This window comes from Ochotona princeps, chromosome 4, assembly GCF_030435755.1.
Source record: "Ochotona princeps isolate mOchPri1 chromosome 4, mOchPri1.hap1, whole genome shotgun sequence".
Lineage (NCBI taxonomy): Eukaryota > Metazoa > Chordata > Mammalia > Lagomorpha > Ochotonidae > Ochotona > Ochotona princeps.
In genome coordinates, this window is record NC_080835.1 from 93,700,656 (window position 1) to 93,720,615 (window position 19,960).

The 19,960-nt window shown below is 40.2% G+C and overlaps 1 long non-coding RNA gene across 1 annotated transcript in view; it reads right to left on the reverse strand.

Annotated features, from left to right (window-relative positions):
* Nucleotides 1–19,521, reverse strand: part of LOC105941825 (uncharacterized) — a 45,149-nt gene extending 25,628 nt beyond the window's left edge. Inside the window, exon 1 of the long non-coding RNA XR_001168197.2 lies at nucleotides 19,269–19,521. This is a non-coding gene — a long non-coding RNA (uncharacterized LOC105941825). The remainder of the gene's footprint in view (nucleotides 1–19,268) is intronic.
* Nucleotides 19,522–19,960: the final 439 nt, after the last annotated feature.

Genomic DNA, 19,960 nt, shown 5'->3' on the forward strand with positions numbered 1-19,960 from the left:
GACATTCTGATACTCTACCCTTGGACTCTGTCATTTATGAGCAAGCTACTTTGTGGCATTTTGTTATACCAGCCTCAACTAAGAAAATGATTATCATTGCAAAACACCTATGCAATGTGTTACTGAGTTACATTTTATAAATTCTGTTTCAGCAATGTACTCAGACATAAATCTCTATCCTGAAAGTGACAGGTGTTTTGTGTTTTGTTTTGTCTTGTTTTGTAACCCAGAAAAGAAACAGAATTTATCTATTTGGAGTCGCAAGTCCACTACATTTCTTTGCAAAATCAGGTAGGTGCTTTCTACTGTCGTTAGAAGTTTATGGACTACAAAAAATAAGGTTAATCAAAACTTCTATTTATATACGTTGAGGAACTAAATTCAGTATGTAAAAGTTGCCAACACTGATGAGGTTTGATCCCAATCATCTTTTTGAAGCAAAGAATCATTGAAGAAGATTTCTCATAAAAAGTGCTCCACTCACATTTATCATGAAAAAAAGTATTATGAACATGCATACACCCTGAGTTGAAAAACAAAAATTTTCTATACAAATAACCTAATTTTAAACATTTTGAAGGTTAGTGAAGCAATGAGGAATGTCTATGTGAGGTATAGAAACAATTACCAGAAAAAGGATTCCTTGTTGAAAAAATATAAGATTCCTGTTTTAAAAGTGCACTTTAAAAAGAAAAAAAACAAACACAAAAAAACCACTTAAAATGACATACTCACAGCATTGTATTTTGTTTCACTTCAACTAATTTTTTAAATAAATATTTGTAGAGGCATATACTGAAGCTTTGTTTTCTTCTAAACAATTGTTTGACATTTTAGTAGAGAATGCTCATTTCTTTGAATCTGAAGCAATGAAATGAATTTACACAGGTTCTCACTGCTGCTCCCAGCAGCATTACAACTCTTAATGTGGATGATACTATCTACTTTAAAGTCAAATATACTGCTAGAATCCAAATACCATTACTATTTCCCAACCCAACAGAATTGCGTGAGGAATTTTTTTCCCGGGGCGGATGTTGTGGTGGAATGGTTTAAGCTGCTCCTTGGGATGTCTGCATCCCACATCACAGTAGCAAACTGCTGACTTCATTTCTGATTCAGTTTCCTGCTACTGTGCCTGGTAAGGCAGTAGATGAAAGTCCAAGTACATGGGGCCCTGCTCCCTATGTGACTAATGCAGTTGGAATTCTAGGCTCTTGGTTTCAGCTTGGACCACCCTTGCTTCTGTGGCTATTTGGATCTTGGACCATACTGAAGCCAGGAATCATATATTGAAGTCTCGGTCTCCCACGTAAATGGCAGGGACTAAACTACTTGAGCAATTACCTACTGCTTCCCAAGGTATGCATTAATAGGACGATGAAACTGGAGTAGAGCTGGGATTCAAACCTGGATACTATTTAGGATGTGAGTGGCCCAGGTGGCATCAACTGCTGAGCCAAATGTTGGTGTCTGTCTTGGCACCTATAAGGATCATCAAGTAGCACAGTGTTCTTAGCATATAACCCTGTACATATCACATTAGCACAATCGGGAAACTTACTATAGTTGTACGTTTCTGAGGTCAACCCCGCCCCAGACTGAAATAATCAGAATTTTTTTTTTTTTTTGGTAATGCCCAGTCATCTATAACTGTGCAAGTTCTCCAGATAAGTCAGATTCTCATTCAGGGTTGAGAAATATTGAGGAAGAAAAAGTGTTCATTTACAAGTGTATGATGACTTCCTTCTGGAGACAATGTTAGAATACAGACTTTTATCTCTTCTTGGCCTTTTAAGATCAACTCTGGAATACAGATGTTTCCCATGGGTAAATGCTATAATTGGATGCAACATCCAACAGTGTCTCCATGGCCTGCTCTCTTTCACTAACCTTTGGAAATGCTCTTTCTGGGCATTTGCCTCGAATTAATGAGAAAGTGCTAGGCTACTCACATATTCCGGAGCCCTGGTTTAATTGATTTCACAATGCTCTGAGTTGTGTGACCCTAAGACTTTTCCTGTTGAGATTTAGGATTCTGGATTGTGACAAATCATTCCCCAATGCATCTTTAAATTGGCAATCCCATTGTGAATGGAGGGAAAAGGCCAGAATTGGAAGATTATAAGAATTTGTAAAAAAAGAAAAATGACTTCTTCATTAAAAAGCTAACTCCTCAAGTACCTCACCAAGAGCACTTTTGCGTTGATTATTCACACAGCAATCATCAATATGTAAACTAATAAAGAATAGAACTCCACACAATCCATTCAAGTCGAATTCTCTCTTAGGCCAAATATTTTTAGGATTCTAACATTACTACTAATCCTAAAAAGGTAGACAAGCATCCCATTTTACAAATGATCTAGCAAATTTTTGGTGAGTTACCTAAGGCCTCATTGCTATGGACAAATTCCCAAATGATACCAAGTTTCTTAGATAATAGAAATGATGTCTGAAGTCCCAACTTGGTGACAGATCCTGGCACTGACCACACATTTAGGGAACTCAGTATAACAAACCCTGATCACTCAGTGTTAACTTTTGCTGATTTTGAACCCCAGAAGAGTAATAAAAGGCGTAGAAGAAATCTTGGAGTAACCAAGACGTCATGAAGACATGCAACAAGGTCCTCACATTGACCATGGATCATTTAACTGAGGCACCACATTGTCTCATATCGCAATGAAGGAGAATTTAAACTGTTACATTATGTTCTTTAAGGATTTCACACCCAGAACAAAACGTACAGACAATACATAGAAGCATAAGCTTGTAGAATGTGCTTGGGTCAATGGTAGATAAAATCTGGCTATGAACAAGTTTGGCTCAGTGGTAAATAAAAACTAGCTGTGGAGCCCAGCAAAATAGCCTGGTGCCTAAAGTTCTTGCCTTTCATGTGTCAGAATTGCAAATGGGAGCCGATTCGGTTCCCGAATGCACTGCTTCCTATCCAGTTCCCTGCTTGTGGTCTGGGAAAGTAGTAGAGGATGGCCCAAAGCCTTGGGACCCTGTACCCATGTGGAGGAGACTCCTGGCTTCGGATCAGTTTAGCTCCAGCCTTTGCTGCCACTTGGGGAGTGAACCAGCAGATGGAAGATCCTTCTGTTTCTCCTTCTCTCTGTATATCTACCTTTCTAATAAAAATAAATAAATACATTTTTAAAAAAGTTAGCTCCAAACAAGTCACACTTCACAATTACAAAGAAATATCACTTCCAAAAATAGCATACTTCCCAAACTCGCCTGAATTCCTTCCTCATTAGCTGAGTGAGCTGTTAAGTTTGGATCCACACTGTTTCAAGTCCCTAGCAGCTCTATTTTAGCAAATATTCAGAGTAAGTCAATACATCTATGTGACTGGAAGTTAGAGACCAAGTTCAGGTCTCCTCTCTGACACTTACTGGCTTCATACACAAAGGCAAATGTTTCTGAAGGTGGAGGCATGAAAATGAGATAACCTCATACAAAAATTTTTGAGGGGCCCGGCGGCGTGGCCTAGCGGCTAAAGTCCTCACCTTGAATGCCCCGGGATCCCATATGGGCGCTGGTTCTAATCCCAGCAGCTCCACTTCCCATCAGCTCCCTGCTTGTGGCCTGGGAAAGCAGTTGAGGACGGCCTAGTGCATTGGGACCCTGCACCCGCGTGGGAGACCCGGAAGAGGTTCCTGGTTCCCGGCTTCGGATCGGCGCGCACCGGCCGTTGCGGCTCACTTGGGGAGTGAATCATCAGACGGAAGATCTTCCTCTCTGTCTCTCCTCCTCTCTGTATATCTGGCTGTAATAAAATGAATAAATCTTTAAAAAAAAAGTTTTTGAGAAAGTTAAAAATTTTAAAAAATGAATATAAGCTATATAAAATGAGACCATATTTATCAACTCAGTTAATATTTTGAGCTTCTGCAATGTATTCTGAGTGGTACCAAGTCTGTGAGGTGTCTAAGTAAACAAAGAGGACGTTGGTGCTTTCTATTCTGTCATTAGAATAGATGACAGATCTTCAAAATTAGTAGCCTAAAGTGGCTTGAAATAATAATTTAAAAAAAAAAGACAGGACAGGAGCTTTATAAATGAGTTGGATTTGTTTTATGAGGAAGAATAAAAAGCGAAGGATGCTACACTTAATGTTTTGAAAAGGTTGCAGTATCATTTTAAGATTAACTTAGTTCAGTGAAAATGAAAGGGAAAAGGGACAAGTTAGTCTGAAGTCATAGAAAAGGAAAAAAGATTTAGGCGAGCGATTAGAAAATGTTTTTTTTTGTTTTTTTTTTTTTTTTTTTTTTTATTCTGGAGCTGGTTACCACAAAACTGTGCCGAGTGTCTCCTGAAAAATTTTTAAAAGCTAATTACCCCTCTCAAGGGGTTTAAAAATATGTCTTAAAAATGGAGCCATTTTCTAGAATTTCTGCTTCCAGAACTCTGTGAATGGTAACTAGGTGAATTAAACGTCTGTTTTCTTATCCCTCCCTTATTTGACTTGTGTGTATAATTCCAGAATTGGAAATTCATAGACATTGCTATGAAATGCATCACACACCATGACTCATTATGAAAAGGACAAGTGTGTAAATTGCCTTAGCAGTGAAAAATCCTCTGCCTCTCCTCCCCTTTCTTCCTGGGACAAGACTTCAGTTCTTTCTCTCTGATTCATATCCTGAGGAAATCAACATGACACAAAATAGCTGTGTTCAATAAAACATGTCTCCAACCCACACTTTAAGAACATAAGCTAAATTCAGATATTTATTCTCTGCCCAAGTCAAGTCTCCATTCTAGAAGAATTTGGTGTCATTTCACAGAGTTAACACATCAAGAACGCCATCCATATAACCAAAATTAATTCTCCTTATTGACAGAACCACAAAGTCCATCTGCTATGACCACAACAGCCTTTGGAGTCCATTGGTGTTAAATGTGTAAGATGATTTTTCAGAGTAATAAATAACATTAATAGGATGCCTACTAGGTATCAGAAACCATCCTGAGGTTCACATACTGTTTTATTTGATCCAAACAATTCCAGGAGATGGATTCTATGAACATTAACTCAGAAAAGAGGGAGTTCAGGTTCTGAGATGGTGTAGCAAACAACAGAAATAGGATTCAAGCTCAGAACTTGAGGTAGAATTTAAACTTCTATTTTTCATTTAGTCTTTTTAGAAAGGGCACATACAACATATCATCATGTATGTGAGGAAATGGAAGCTCAGGAAGACAATAATTTAATCAATAACCTGAAGACTAGTGATGGTTTGGACCTAGAATCTGAACCCCAGGCAGATGATCCCATGGTTCATATTCTGGTTTCATGAAAGTAAATCCCAAGGAGGTGAGTGTATGCTTTCACATTCACTCCATGCAAATTATTCTTAATTAAATTTGAATAAACAAACATTTACTATGCACTGAACATTGTATGTGGGAGACTTCTCACATAGTACGAGAGAACAAAATATTCTCTATCTGCCTCTAATGAACTTTAAATTCTAATTGGCAGAGAAAATGCACAAACGACAGGCTAAGGTTAGTTGCGAAAAAATGTGTTATCCTAGGTCAAATAATCTCCTATTATTGAATGAATTTTACTGTAGGCAGAATAATATCCTATGACTGAATAAATTGTGATTGAGTAGAAAATGGATTGAGGAAAGTTTCTTGGAGGAGGTATAAAATTATGCAAAGCCTGGTGCAGTAGCCTGGTGGCTAAATCCTTGCCTTGCAAGTACCAGTATCCCAAATGGGGGCCGGTTCATGCCCCAGCTGCTCTATTTCCCATACAGCTCCCTTCTTGTGGCTTGGGAAAGCAGTAGAGGACAGCCTAAAGCCTTGAGACTCTGCACCTGTGTGGAAGACCCAGAAGAAGCTCCTGGCACCCGGCTTTAGGTCAACTTAGCTCTGGCCATTGTGGCCACTTGGGGAGTGAATCAGTTGATGGAAGATCTTTCTCTCTGTTCCTCTTTCTCTCTATAAATCTTCTTTTCGAATAAAAAAAATCATTAAAAATTATGCACATGATATTTGCTATTATCCTCCTGGCTATTTTGTGGGTAGGAAGCAAACATACTTTGGAGAGCCTGTGAAAAGAAAATGGAATCTTAGCCTTTAATGGTAAGGTTCTCTTAAAAATATGGCTAATGACCTCAGAGAAACAGAAAGGTTGAAAGAGAGGAGTTTTCTTTGATTGTAGTTCTATTAGCCATTACTCTTCCCCTTGGCTAGGTTTCTGTAGGATCTCATCAAATAAGAACTACAACAGTTCTCAATAAAACTCATGCTCATTTTTTATTAAGAAAAGGGCAGGGCAGAGAGAGGGAAATAGTCAATTTTAATATTATCAAGAGATTTTTCTAAGACATCTACCCAGTGTAACAGCAAAGAAGAAGAAATGTCCCCAAATTAATCCTGGGAGTAATGCTTTTCTGGATAAATGGAGTAAAACCTTGATTGTCTTACCCCTTCCTCCAATTTAATCTAGGAAGAGTTTGCTTTAAAAAGCTTCTGGCATGGTAAACATCACTCCCTGTTTAGAAGATTTATCTAAGCAATGTTTGCCATTTCTATTCTCAGTATGCATTCAACCTTTAATAGGATCATTTGCTGAACATTCTCTATTAATATTATCTTCCTACTATCTAGCAACAATACACATTCAAATTGTTAACAACTAATACAAAATGTCACCATTTTCAGAGCAAATAACTTTGGGAAACCTGAATCCAAATATTCTGCCTATTTTACTTAAAAACCTTACATACACATATATGCATTTGGCATCTCCCATGAAGACATAGGATTTCTTAAACTTGTTTGACCTTAGAATACCTGCTGACTTTGTGGAATTTGTCTTGATATCTCATAGACCTCTTGTTCCAAGAAAGCCGTTGTGTTCTCCATCCTTACATAAGTTATAAAAGGTAACTTTCAGGAGAGTTAGATCCAAATGGACAGAAGAGTGAGTGAAGAGACAGGACTACCAACTGACCATGTCACTGACCCCATACCTGGAAGTGATGAGCCTTCAAATATAGGCTCGCTGAATTCACTGCAGAGGAGGAATGACATGTCTCTGGCATTTAATTGTGTGCTTCTTAGTGCCACCTTCACAGAGAGCCAGAGAGTCAAGGTTGCTACAGAACCAAGGAAACACAAGATGAAGGAAAAGATGACGCACAGCCTGTTCTACCCACTGTCTTTGAGGGGGACTCGAAGAGCTCAGATTCTGCATTTGTTCAGTGTGCTCCCCACACCTCATCAGAAGGTAGGACTCATTCACACTGAATACCAGAAAGCGTTAACAAATCCACGACATAATGGAACTAAAAGTAGGAGTTGTTTTTGTGCAAACTTTTTCTTAAATCCATGCATAGTGTTCTTCATAATACATGTTTCCCATGTGCTATGAGAAAAAACGCACCAGAATAAATTCGATCTTTCAATCCCATTTTAAATGAAATTTTTGAAGTATATTAAAGTCACAATTCCCTAAAGATCATTTATCTGAGTGTGACTTTAAAATGCCATTATTGGGACAGGCGTGTATAGTTAACTGCTGCTAGGGGTGTCCACATCCTACACCACAAAGAGGGACTCCAGTCCCCACTTCCCTGCACTGCCTAGCCAGCTCTGCTTATGTGCGTGAAAGGCAGCAGAAAACGGTCCAAGAACTTGGGTTCTTGTACTTGTGTGGGAGACACTGCAGGAGGCCTGGCCTCCAGATTCTACCTGGCCTAACCCCAGCTATTACATATATTTGGAAGTGAACCAGTGGATGGAAGTTGTGTCTCTCCCTTTCTGTCACTGTGTTTTTTCAATAAATAAAGTTTTGGAATAATAACTAAAATAAAATGCTGTCCTCGTGTTATAAATTCTGATCATTTAAAGAGAAGAAAATGAAGACATTGAAGGGAAAAGTGCGCCTCTTACAGTATATTGAAAGAGAGTCTCAAGTGAAATGTCTATTTTCAAGAAAGCGGTCAGCATAGCAGAGAGAATCCCTTCTAATCAGAAAACCCAAGCTACTCCATTCCTATCAGATCACGGATACAGCTGAGTCAGACTACCATATCCTTGGAGTCATAAATGTACTAAAAAGCCCTGTCAACCCACATATTTTATGCACTTACCAATAGTACTAACTAAGACTTTTAGCCAGTAAGTAAAATTAACTTATGATTTAAAAAATACATATATTAATTTTTATTCAAAACGAACTTACAGAGAGAAGGAGAGACAAAGAGAGAGCTTCCATCTGCTGATTCACTCTCCAGTTGTTTGGTAGATCTGGGACAAAGCCAGGAGCCAGGAGTTTTTCTGGGTGGCCTACATGGGTGTAGGGGCCCAAGCATTTGGGACATCATTCACTGCTTTCCCAGGCATATCAAATGGAACTGGCTTGGAAGTGGAACAGCCAAGACCCAAACCATACCCATTTGGGATGTTGACACTGCAGTAAGAGGCTTAACTTATGTCACAGGACCAGCCCCAACTTACCTCTAATTACAAGCATTCCCAAATAACTATATTCACATCATACCTCCCAAATATCTTTGCCAATAAATGAGGTTCTATTGTACAGATACAGTCTTGAAGAATATCCGGAATGGCAAATGTTGAAGCACAGTCACTTACACTAGTGATTGGGAACCCTACATCAAGGTGCCTGGGTTCAAGTCCCACCTCTTCCTCCAATTTGGCTTCCTGATAATTACACCTTGAGAGGCACCAGAGCATGGCTTGAGTATTGAATCACTGTCACCCAAATGAAAGGCTCAGCTTGAGTTCTTGGCCTCAGTCTGACCCAGTACCAACTGCCGAGGGCATTTGGTAATCAAAAAACTCCTGGTACACTTCTCTCTCTTGCACTCTCTGCTCCTTAATGTTCTCTCTTGCTCTCTGCCCCTCCATGTTAAATAAATAAAAATAAAACACAAAGATTAACTTTTTGAGAGACAGAGAAAGAAAGATACCTCTTGCCTTTCGGCTCCCTCTCTTCAATAGCTCTGCATTAAAAGTTTGAGCTTGGATCAGAACCAAAAATGTAACCCAGATGCCCTACATACACGGCACTTAAAAAAAAGATTCATTTATTTTTATTGCAAAGTCAGATTTTATTGCAAAGTACAGAGCAAAGGAGAGACAGAGAGAAAGATCTTTCAGCATGAATGTTGCATTTTTTAAGAGATTTATTTTTTATTGGAAAGTCAGATATACAGAGAGGAGAAGAGACAAGAGAAAGATATTCCATCCAATGATTCCCTCCCCAAGTGACCGCAGTGGCCGGAGCTGTGCCGATCTGACACCAGGAACCCAAACCCTCTTGCTGGTCTCCCTTTTGGGAGCAGGGTCCCAAGGCTTTGGGTCATCCTCAACTGCTTTCCCAGGCCATAAGAAGGGAACTGAATGGGAAATGGGGCTGCCAGGATTAGAAACATCACCCATATGGGATCCTGGCGCATACAAGGTGAGGCCACCGTGCGGGCCCACATGGCACTTTTAATTGAGACAAAACTGCTGCCTCCCAGGTTCCATCTTGACAGAAGCTGGAATTAAAAGCCAGAACTGGAAAGCAAACCCTGGAACTCCACTTGGGACACAAGCATTTAATCACTAGGCTAAGCGCCTGCTCCTGACTTAATGAATAACCTATGTTTATATAATCCCTTACAGTTCAGTGAGAATTTTTATTGACATTTGTTATTTTTATCCTCAGTGTAACTTTCAGAGATGTGCTTAGCGTCTTCATTCTAGGACCCCCAAACTAGAGTTGGAGAAACTGTCACCAAAGTAATACCTGGAAGAGCAAGGTTGAAATTCAGACTTTTTGATTTCAGATTTTGTTCTGTCAGCTATTCATGAAGTAAATCAGTGACCTACATTTTCTGGGAGAGTTTCTGGACAAGTGAATGGTGATCCCAAACCTTTCATATGTAATATAATAGATAAAATAATATATATAATATAATATAATATAATATAATATAATATAATATAATATAATATAATATATATGATATAATATAATATATTATATAGTATATAGTATATATAATATAATATATAATATAACATATAAAATGTATTATATAATATATAATATATATTTATATATAAAATAATATTAAATAATTATTTTCTAATTGTTTCACGTGTTCTTGTCTATCACATATATAATATAATATAATATATATTATATAATATAGAATAACATATAATATAATATATAATATAATATATATTATATATAACATATAAATATATAATATTTAAATATATAGTATATAAATATAATACGTAATATATATTTATATATATAAAATAATATAAAATAATTATTTTCTAATTGTTTCACGTGTTCTTGTCTATCTTACTGAGACTGAAGCTTTACAGGAATCTCCTGAATTTCCCATACTGTGTTGTCACTACAGATAATGTTTTTTCCCTCTAGACTAAGCAGTCACAGTCCATGGACTTGGCACAGGCTGGTGGTCATCCATTTCCATCACTTCCCCTGCTTCTCGTCTCATCCCTGGTTTAGGCAGAGTCATCGCCTGTGTGCTCTTGTAACACCTAGCACTGATGTCCGTGCTGCACTCCTCCCACCATACTGTGAACGTTTTCCACTTAGTCACCTGGGGAACAGGAATCTGATATTACTGCCCTTGGAAACCAGAATATAGTACTAAATAGACTGTGAATGATGGATAAATAACAGTAAATAACATAACACAAAACCAGTTGAGGCAAGTAGAGAATTTGAGGAGTTCTCAGTATTCTCAGAGAGAAAAATCAATCAGAGCTAGTGCTGTGGTATATAAAGCTAAGCCTCTGTTTGTGGTGCCAGCATCCCATATGGGTACAGGCTCATGCCTGGCTCATCCTCTTCTTATCCAGCTCCTTGGTCACAGCCTGGAAAGAAACAGAGTGCGGCCCAAGTGCTTGGGTTCCTGTACCCACATGGGAGACCCAGGGGAGGTTACTGGCTCCTGACTACAGATCAGTTCAGCTCTGGCCGTTGCAACCATTTGGGGAGTAAATCAATAGATGCAAGATCTTTCTGTCTCCCCTTCTCTTCATAACTCTTCCTTTCAAATAAAGATATTTTTTAATCCATCAGAGACCACAAAAAGCAACACATCAATTGTAGTTCCCCAGTGCATGTGGGTTCAATATGCTTTGGGTGCCTACACAGGTAGGGATTAGACAGGTCCCAAAGATAATGAAGGTGTTTAGGTTTTGAAAAAAAAAAAAAGAAGGAAGTTACCAAACTGCTCATGGGGCTGAGATGACAAATGTAAGGCTGGGTTGAAATGAAGGAAAGCATTGGTCTCCATCTAACCTAGGGCTTCCAAGAGCAGTAGTTTGTCCTGTTACCTTGTTTCCCTGCCTCAAAAGACTTCCCAGAGACTTTGCAGCATTTCTTCAGCCGCAAGGAGACAACAGATCTGCATGAACAAAGCTGATTCAGTAAGAGAAGCCAAGCACCAAGGACGTGGGCCTCTGATTACAGTTCTTTCTGGAGGATCATGTGCCTCTATCCTTCCTGGAAGTTGGCTGTTGAACCTTAGCTAGATCGTGCTGGGTTTCCATCATTCAAAAGCACAGGAGTCCTGACAGATGCTTAGACCTGCTACACATGGAGATTAACACAAACAGGTTTTATTTCTCAAATAGACGTTTTCCTATCATCTAGTTCAATAGCTTTATGTAAAGGTGAAGTACAAAAAAGCTTAAGTGCCTTTCCTAAGGCTAACTATCTTACTGTAAGAGTTAACACCAGAAACTGAACATTTTTTGCAGGATGATATCCCATCCACTACAGACTGCCTTCTTTGTATTTGCCTGGCAAAGTAGCCTCAATTAAAAAAAATCAACCTGAAAAATTATTCACATATTGGCTATAAAGTATTGACATTATTATTTTTTTTAATTCATTCAAAAAATAGTCCCCGATAGGTACTTGCCTCTATATTAGGTGGGTGCTTTGTAATAAATAGGTCATGCTCCTTGACCTCAGAGTTCACCAAATCTAGGGAGATGTACTATAAGATTCCAAAGCCCATATATCATCATAGTAGCCACCTGCAAGAATTTGCACTTATTACTTTTGCAATTGCCACTAGGTACCTTTTGAGTCAGTTATGAGGCAAAGAAAAACACCAGCTCGGAATTTTATAACTGCATTTAAATTCATTTTTACTAAAAATAAAAAAGAGTGATACAAAGCTGGACCAATTGGATATGACACTTGGTTATTTTTTAAAAACACAAAATACAATCTAAAGACAATGATTTTCTCTACTCAGTATGTTGATATGCTGCAGGTTCTGAGGTCTACTGTAACATGCCATGTTCAAAGATGTTTTGCCCAAGGCTGTGCAGCGTCACTATCCTGGAGGAAATCATACTCTTCAAGATGGGTATTTTTTTCCTTGCATTTGTTAAAATAATGAGTTCAAGAGTTTATATTAACTTCACAGACAGGCATGCTTCTGCCTAGAGGCAGGTGCCAGTATCACCTTAAGTCACTTCCAATGTCTTCCAGGTCTGTGATTCTGCGATGGCTTATGCTGGATTTGCCCAAGCCTGTGATGGGCAGAAGAGCTATTTCTGTCCTATTTCTCTTCCTTATATAGGTCACACTCCATTGCAGTGAGTACCATAACAGTAAGTACCTTGTGGCCTGGTTATTGGAGACAACCTGAAAAAGTGAAAAGCAAGTTTGACCTCCAAGGCAGAGTTGGCTGCTGCAGAATTTGACCTGAATATTATTTAAGCAAAAGAAGTAGCTGGTGTCTGAGACTATCATTGCAGAAGAGTCAAAGCAAAGGCACAGCAAAAACGATCCATGAGTCCAAGGCACTGTAGCCGGAGCCCTAAATCAATGACTCCAGCTGCCTGATAGGTACTGCTACTGCAAAGACTAGAATGTCAGGGGATTCTAGCAGTGCTAATGAGCCTTTCTAGAAGAATGGCATGCATCTTGCGTCTGCCCACTCCAGCCATGGTGGTCAAGAAACTTCCCCAGCCTATTAATCCAGGCCTGTGGGTAAACCCTCCTGTTGAACCTTAAAGTGACTTTCTTCATTCTTTCCAAGAGGACTTGAATCACGCTGCTTTTGCTTACATTGTTCTTCACTGAAATAAGATGCTCGTCGCTGCTCTCTGAAATATTCCTTTCCTGGAATGTAAACTCCCTGAGGGCAGATGCTTATTTAGCTGATTCCCAGACTTATTTAATACCTAAGTCTTCTTATAGGACTGTAAGTTTCAAGCAAGCATGAAAGCTCACGCCTAACACATGTAACATGTGCTCAGTGATTATTGTTGGAAATAACTAATGAACAACGATGGGCAGTTATTCTTTATGGTCCATATCGCTTGCTACCCTGCTTCTCCCAACACAGCTATGAGTCTTTTTCCTGAACCTTTAGCACTGCTCACATTCTTCTACTATTATATTTACAGAATACTCTCTTTACTACTCATGTTATATCTATTTTCACACCAAACTGGGGGATATTTTATATCAGGAGCTATATATCACAATGCCATATTTTTGACACATGAAACAGTAGGAATTTAACATGTGTTTACTGCTTGTATGATTGAAACAATGACTAAGAATTCTTCTCACAGCAAATATTAAAAACTCACGATTTAACCTCACACCAATCCTGCCTCAACTTAGAACCTTCCACGAATCGTATTGAAGCTGCTGTGAGTCACAGGGCTTGGCAGGGGGAAGGGAGGGGAAGGGAGTGTTTGTGGAGGATTTGTTTTCTGGCCTCAGTGAATCACACGTATAATCACCCGCACTGCATCCTGTCTGGGGAAGTAACCAAAATCCCTATTTCTGGCCCCAATGGCTTTTTGGTTTTATGAGTAAATGCCACTGACACTCCACTAAATAAATGCCCCTGAGAGGTCCTCATCTGATGCTCTAACCTACAGTAGTTAGGGTCATGACGGAGAAGCAGTCTAGCCACCACAGCACAAGACAAAGATGTCCGCCCTTCTTGTCTTGTCTCTGAATTCTTTTCTAACACCTAAGACACAATAGTTCTTGCCCCCTACCCAGTAAAGAACAGATTTTTAACCCGCTACTTTGGGCCTCAAGAATCTGCCTTTGATCTGCTTCCCTCTCCACATTCCCAGGTGCCTGGCCTAAAGGGAACGGCATTCTAAGAACACACACACCCTACCCCTGCTGGGTCTCATCCTTCCCTCTGCTTCTTCCTACAGTGCCAACCCTCTTCCATTCCCAAGTGTTTCAAGCTTATATGTCTTTAAAATATCACTAATTACCTCTTCCTGCACAATACCTCTCTCCCATGATTGTCCCACAAGGAAAAATAACTTCATCTTTGAGCCTGCTTAAGATTCAATCTCTCTTCCCATCCCACTGCTCATTTAGACTGTGTGTAATAAGCACAAATGTGCATATTCTTCACTCTAATAAACAATTTCCTGAAGAAACTAAATCTTGATCAATGAGATACTTCTTTAACTCCTAGTGGTACTGATAAAATGGAAACTACGAAATGAAAGCTGGTTGAGTAGAAACCCTTGTTCACTTAATTAAATCCTTACCTTTGACTTGGAGTTTTGGGAATGGTTGAATGTGGGAGTTTCTTATTCTTATCTCTCTTAATTTATATCTCACTTATTTTCCAATAAAATATAATGTTAAGAAACTATGTGTTAGCACAATGGCTTAACAGGCTAATCCTCTGGCAATGGCACTAGCATCCCATATGGGTGCTGGTTCATGTGCCAACTGCTCCACTTCTGATCCAGCTACCTGTCTGTGACCTGAGAAAGCAGAGGAGAATGGCTCAACACTCTGGACCCTTGCAACTATGTGGAGGATTTAGAGGAAGCACTTGCCTCCTGGTTTCAGACTGACTTGGCTCAACTCTAGCTGTTGGGGGCATGAGGGGAGTGAACCAGTGGCTGGGAGATAGCGCGCTCTCTCTCTGTAAACCTACATCTTATATAAAAATAAATCTTAAAAAACAATAAATCTTTCATCCTTGCAAACCAGTGGTGTTTGTATCTATGGACTTCAAGTGTTAGGTTAGGTTTACATTCTTTTTTTTTTTTTAATTTATGGATTTTTTTTTTAAATTTTCACCTTTTATGTTCCATGGGTTCCATAGATTCCATAGGTTATGTTCCATAGGTTCAGGTATTTTCCCTTCCACCCTCCCCACATCTCCACCTGCTCCCCCTCACTGTTTTCTGCTTTATTATTATATTAGTATAGTTCTTCAGCAACAGTCAAAGTCCATCTTTCTTCCATTTAAATGTATCCTGACACTGTTGTTACAGACAACGGCAGAGAGTCCAGCATCCTATTGTTAAGATATATTTAGCAGTTCATTGGGAGTCCATCTTTGATTTGGGAGAAGGGATGCATACTGCAGTGTATCTTCATTTTCTGGTATGATAGTCTGTTACATAGGTCCTCTAGGTAACTATATGTACAAGCATATTTACCTCTAAATCTATTGATCTTGTATTTTGCATAACGTTTGTAAGGTCTGCATTTTAAGACTCCTTCCTTCTGCAATCTAGCACCTTGTGGCCTATTTTCATGATAAAAATTACAGCTCAGAAGGGAAAAATACACTATTGACGTTAACTTGAATAAAAAGAAATATAATTAACAGGGTATCCACTATTTAGAAAAGCAACTTTTTAAAAACGATAACACATTTGAAAAACAAAGGATTTTTGGTTACTGACTGTTTTGATGTATCCTTGTCACAATGTCAGTTTTAGGGCAGATACACATTCCTTCGATGTGGATAAATGAGAATTGGTGCAATAGAGCTTAGCTCTGTTTGGTGACTAAGCACCCTGCTTTCCTTTCTGCTTACTAGTATAACTCTGGTGATGAGAATGGGGACATGGACGCAGACAAGGTCAAGAGTATCCAGGCCAAGGTCAGATGCAGAGAGAACAGCCTGTTGTCAGCTTCGTTCCCTCATTGTTTTTTGGCACCGATTCATCTGTATGGATGCAAGACACAGGCAGCCTTTCTTATAGTTTCAAAGCTATCTCCTTGACTGCTTTCCTAGAGACAGCCACTTCCTCCTTAGAGGACAAGTTCTGCCTGTGCCATTTAATAGCTGAATGACACTGGAGAACTCTCAGTTCCTCCATCAGTTAAGTAAAGATAGCAATACTGTTACAATGGCAACAGATTCTACAGTGCTGCTCAAATATTAGTTGCTGTTCAAAGATGGCTTTTTGCTTTTCATTAGATCCTATACCAGGGGATAGAAAACTTTGGAAGGGTCCAGTAATGAGTGTTTTAAGCTCTGATACAACTAGTCAACTCAGCCTTTGTAGTAGGAAGGCAGCCACAGGTGGCATGTCACTGAATAGGTATACCATGTGCCAAAAAAACTTTATTTACAAAACAAGAGCTAGATTGGATTTGGCCCACAGGTCATGTTTGAAAATCCCTACTCTACACCTTCAGTGAGAATGAAACACCAAAGGCAAGGGCGGATATCTCAACTCTTTCTCTGGCACGAAGAAGTTAAGATTTCTGAGCAATTGTCCCAATATTTTCAGACATCATTTGGTGTCATATTTTGAAATCAGAGTTTTAATCTTGTACATGACTATCTCCATCTTTGTCCCCTCTCCCCATTATTACATACCTCCCTAGAAATACGAGTGAGAAGCACAAACAAACCCGAGCTTTCCACACATCCTTGACCACACTGTCTTCAGGGAAAGACAGTCCTGATGATGGTTAAGGAAAATATTAATCATACTTGTGAAAGGTCGCTACATTTTTTTCAACAAATTGGTCCTTTGAGCAAGATGAATTTTAATGGATTGGTTTATTAACCTAAAGGTTGAAGCAGACTTAGACTAACCAAGTGATTTGTTCATAATTAGTATTATTTATAATTATTTTACGTGGGAAAAATATCACCTTAAATGTCAGGATGTTGTTTAATTGCTTCAGATGAGATTCAAAATAATTGACTTTGCAAATGTACTTTTAAAAACTCATTTAAAAATATCTGAAGCTACTGACAGACTGTCTAAGAGAAGAAAATTATTGATATTCATTGCTAGGAACAGGGAAGAAACTAATCCCTGATTTTTCTTTTAATCACATGAATTGTGGTCACTCTTGGATTCAAAAGTAGCCAAAGTTCTGATACAGCAATGGGTAGGATCCTTTTGCTCACTAACTCTGCTAAGTGAGCATGCCATGTGGATACTGATATTTGTTATTTGTTAAAACAATAATTTGCACATATTTTGTACTAAACTGAGTATAAGTACCATGTTAAAAGGAGAAGGAATATATGTAGGAAGGATTTTCAAAATATTCATGGAAAATGCATTGCAAAAATTCTGTGCATGGATTTTAATTTATTTCCATGAACTTCTCAACTTTCCATGAACTTTCCAAAGCCCTCTTACATGTGTTCAATGGTTTAAGAAAAAACACAAATAGGCCGTGTACACATCGCACATCCATACATGTGACTGAGCTAGGATTTTGAGGGTGATTGGGCATATGGTGACTGAAAACAGCATATCCATCCATATTCAAGCAATTAGTTAAGGGGTAGACATGAAAAGTAGAAAAAGTATATTAACATCTGGGGAAAGTCAGCTTTTAAAATAATTCAGAGTGCAAAATACGGGTGATACAGTAGTAAGAAACATACGGCAGAGTTCTGAGGCCTAGCAGTGCCACAGCCCCCTAAGAGTTATGACTCGTTAGGAGCAAGGGGGAAGAGGAGCCACACCTGTATCTGGTACATGAAGAAGACAAGCAAGTCATGTGGCTTTGGTCTACACTGCCTTCCCCATCCACCACACAACCTCAGAAACCCAGGGGAACACCGAACGTGTCTCCAGGCATCAAAGCCGCCTTCAATTTTCCCAGGTAGGTTCTACCAGCCAGCCCCATTCTGAGCCATTTTCCAGCTGAGCCACTTCAATAACAAGGGGACAACTGACCCAGAAAGCACACACCAGGCAGGGACTACAGCGATGGGACTATTAGCAGAGCCTCTCGCGTGTTCCCCCCAAGCACATTCAGTCTGATCATGTACCTGAGGCACGTGTGCCACTGACTAGAGCTGCAGGGTCCAGGATACAGACAAATCCTACTCCCAGGCAGCCAGGAAGACACCATCAATCATTATCTGCATTTTGAGCAATAGAAAAATGGATTCAAGGTTAGGAAGAAGAACAGTTCATGGTGGCTCAGACCCTAAGAACATAATGTTTTCCACTTATCTGCTGCACTCTGAAAAGTGCTAAGAAAACACCGGGTGGAATCCAAACTCTCCCACAAAGAGTGGAATTAGATATACATGAAGAAATCTGTGGAGGTGGGATTAAAAGAGACATTTATTTTGGCGCAAGAAAAGTCGCAGTCCTGGTATGATCTTTTTAGCATATGAATTTCCCCTGATTTCTGAAGTCCTCGCAGATAAACCTTGTGTTTGAATTCCATTCTCCATGAACTTTTTGAAGTACTAGGCAAATCCCCAGCTGGGAATGGGAAGGGAATATTAACTGATTAATTATTATTAATGCCATCTTCTATTTAGCTAGCAATTATAATCTATTAAGAGCATTTCTCCACATTGTTCTTCCTGATCAACCCTCAGAAAAACCCTGTGAGGCTCATCAGCAATATATTATTATCTCTGTTTCATAGACAAAGAGAGAGGAAACTCAGATGTTTCCTTGCTTTGCTAATCTTGCCAGTGAAAGAAACAGGCCTTACCTAGCGCCACTGGGGAAGAAAGGAAGGAAGAAAGTGTGAAGTAGTTTAGAGGGGAGGAAAGCTGGAAATGCCACCCGAACCAGCAGAGCATTCCTTCCGGTTGAGGTCAGAGTCGCGGTAGGTGTGGCTGTGTGACCAGGTCCTCTGTGAGGCACACCTACTCACCGCCAGTTTCCTGGTGCAGCTGAGCAACTCGCTGTCAATCTTCGTCTCCTGAAGCGTCTGGGGACGCCACGTTGGAACCAACTTCAAACCAACTCAAGTCTCTGATTCAGTTCCCAGACCCTCCCTCTCCCGCTCGCATCATACCCCATGGCCGATTTTTTTTTTTTCTTTTCTTTCATTGCTGCATTCCCTCAGAGCCAGTCACTGCACTCTCATCTCGGCGGAACACGTCTACTTCTCCATCTACTTCTCCAGGCTCTGTGTACCCCACCCCAGCCCCGTCCTCAGCCCTGGAGCCCCCGAGCCATCCTCTCCCGGGTCCTACCTGTAGTCCGCAGCCACGAAGGCTGTTGGTTCTGTCTGCCTGACGCCGCCAGCCTCCATCCAGGGCCTGGGAGCTGTGTATATCTTCAGGCTCTTTGTTACTTTGCTTCCTTCCCTCCTGAGGCAGGCAAATAACAACACACAGTAAAAAATAGTTTCAGCTGTAGTTCCTGCCTGCAGCTGACTGAAGTGTTACCTCAGACCCCAAGAAGCAACAAAGAAATCCCACAGTGGGGTGAGTGAAAACCAGCTAGCCTTACAGGACAGAAGCCGAAAACTTCAGCGCTTCCCAAATTCCGCAGCCCCGGCGGCCCTCCGGGGGCTCCCCCTGGTGGGAGATGCGGGGCACGGCAAGGCAGAGCCCGCTTGGGCCGGTGCCTGGATGGGAGGAGGGTGAGGCCAGGGCGAGCAGGCTCTGCGGCTGGGTCCCTTCAGAGGGCGCGGGCCGGCTCCAGCCGCCAGCAGCCACCGGGAGGCCTGCACTTCGAGGGCCTCCGCAATTAATCAGGGAAATGCTTGGGGGAGACAGTTCTCGGCGTCTGGAGGGTTCCCGGTGCAGGTGAGTGCGGCATGAGTAATACGCTAGTACAGCCCCGGCTTTGTCTGAGAGCTGGTGATTGGCAACCATTTGCCTCGGCTTCAAGTCCAAGTCTCGGCCTGGCACAGATGCATCATCAAGCAGGACATTCACAC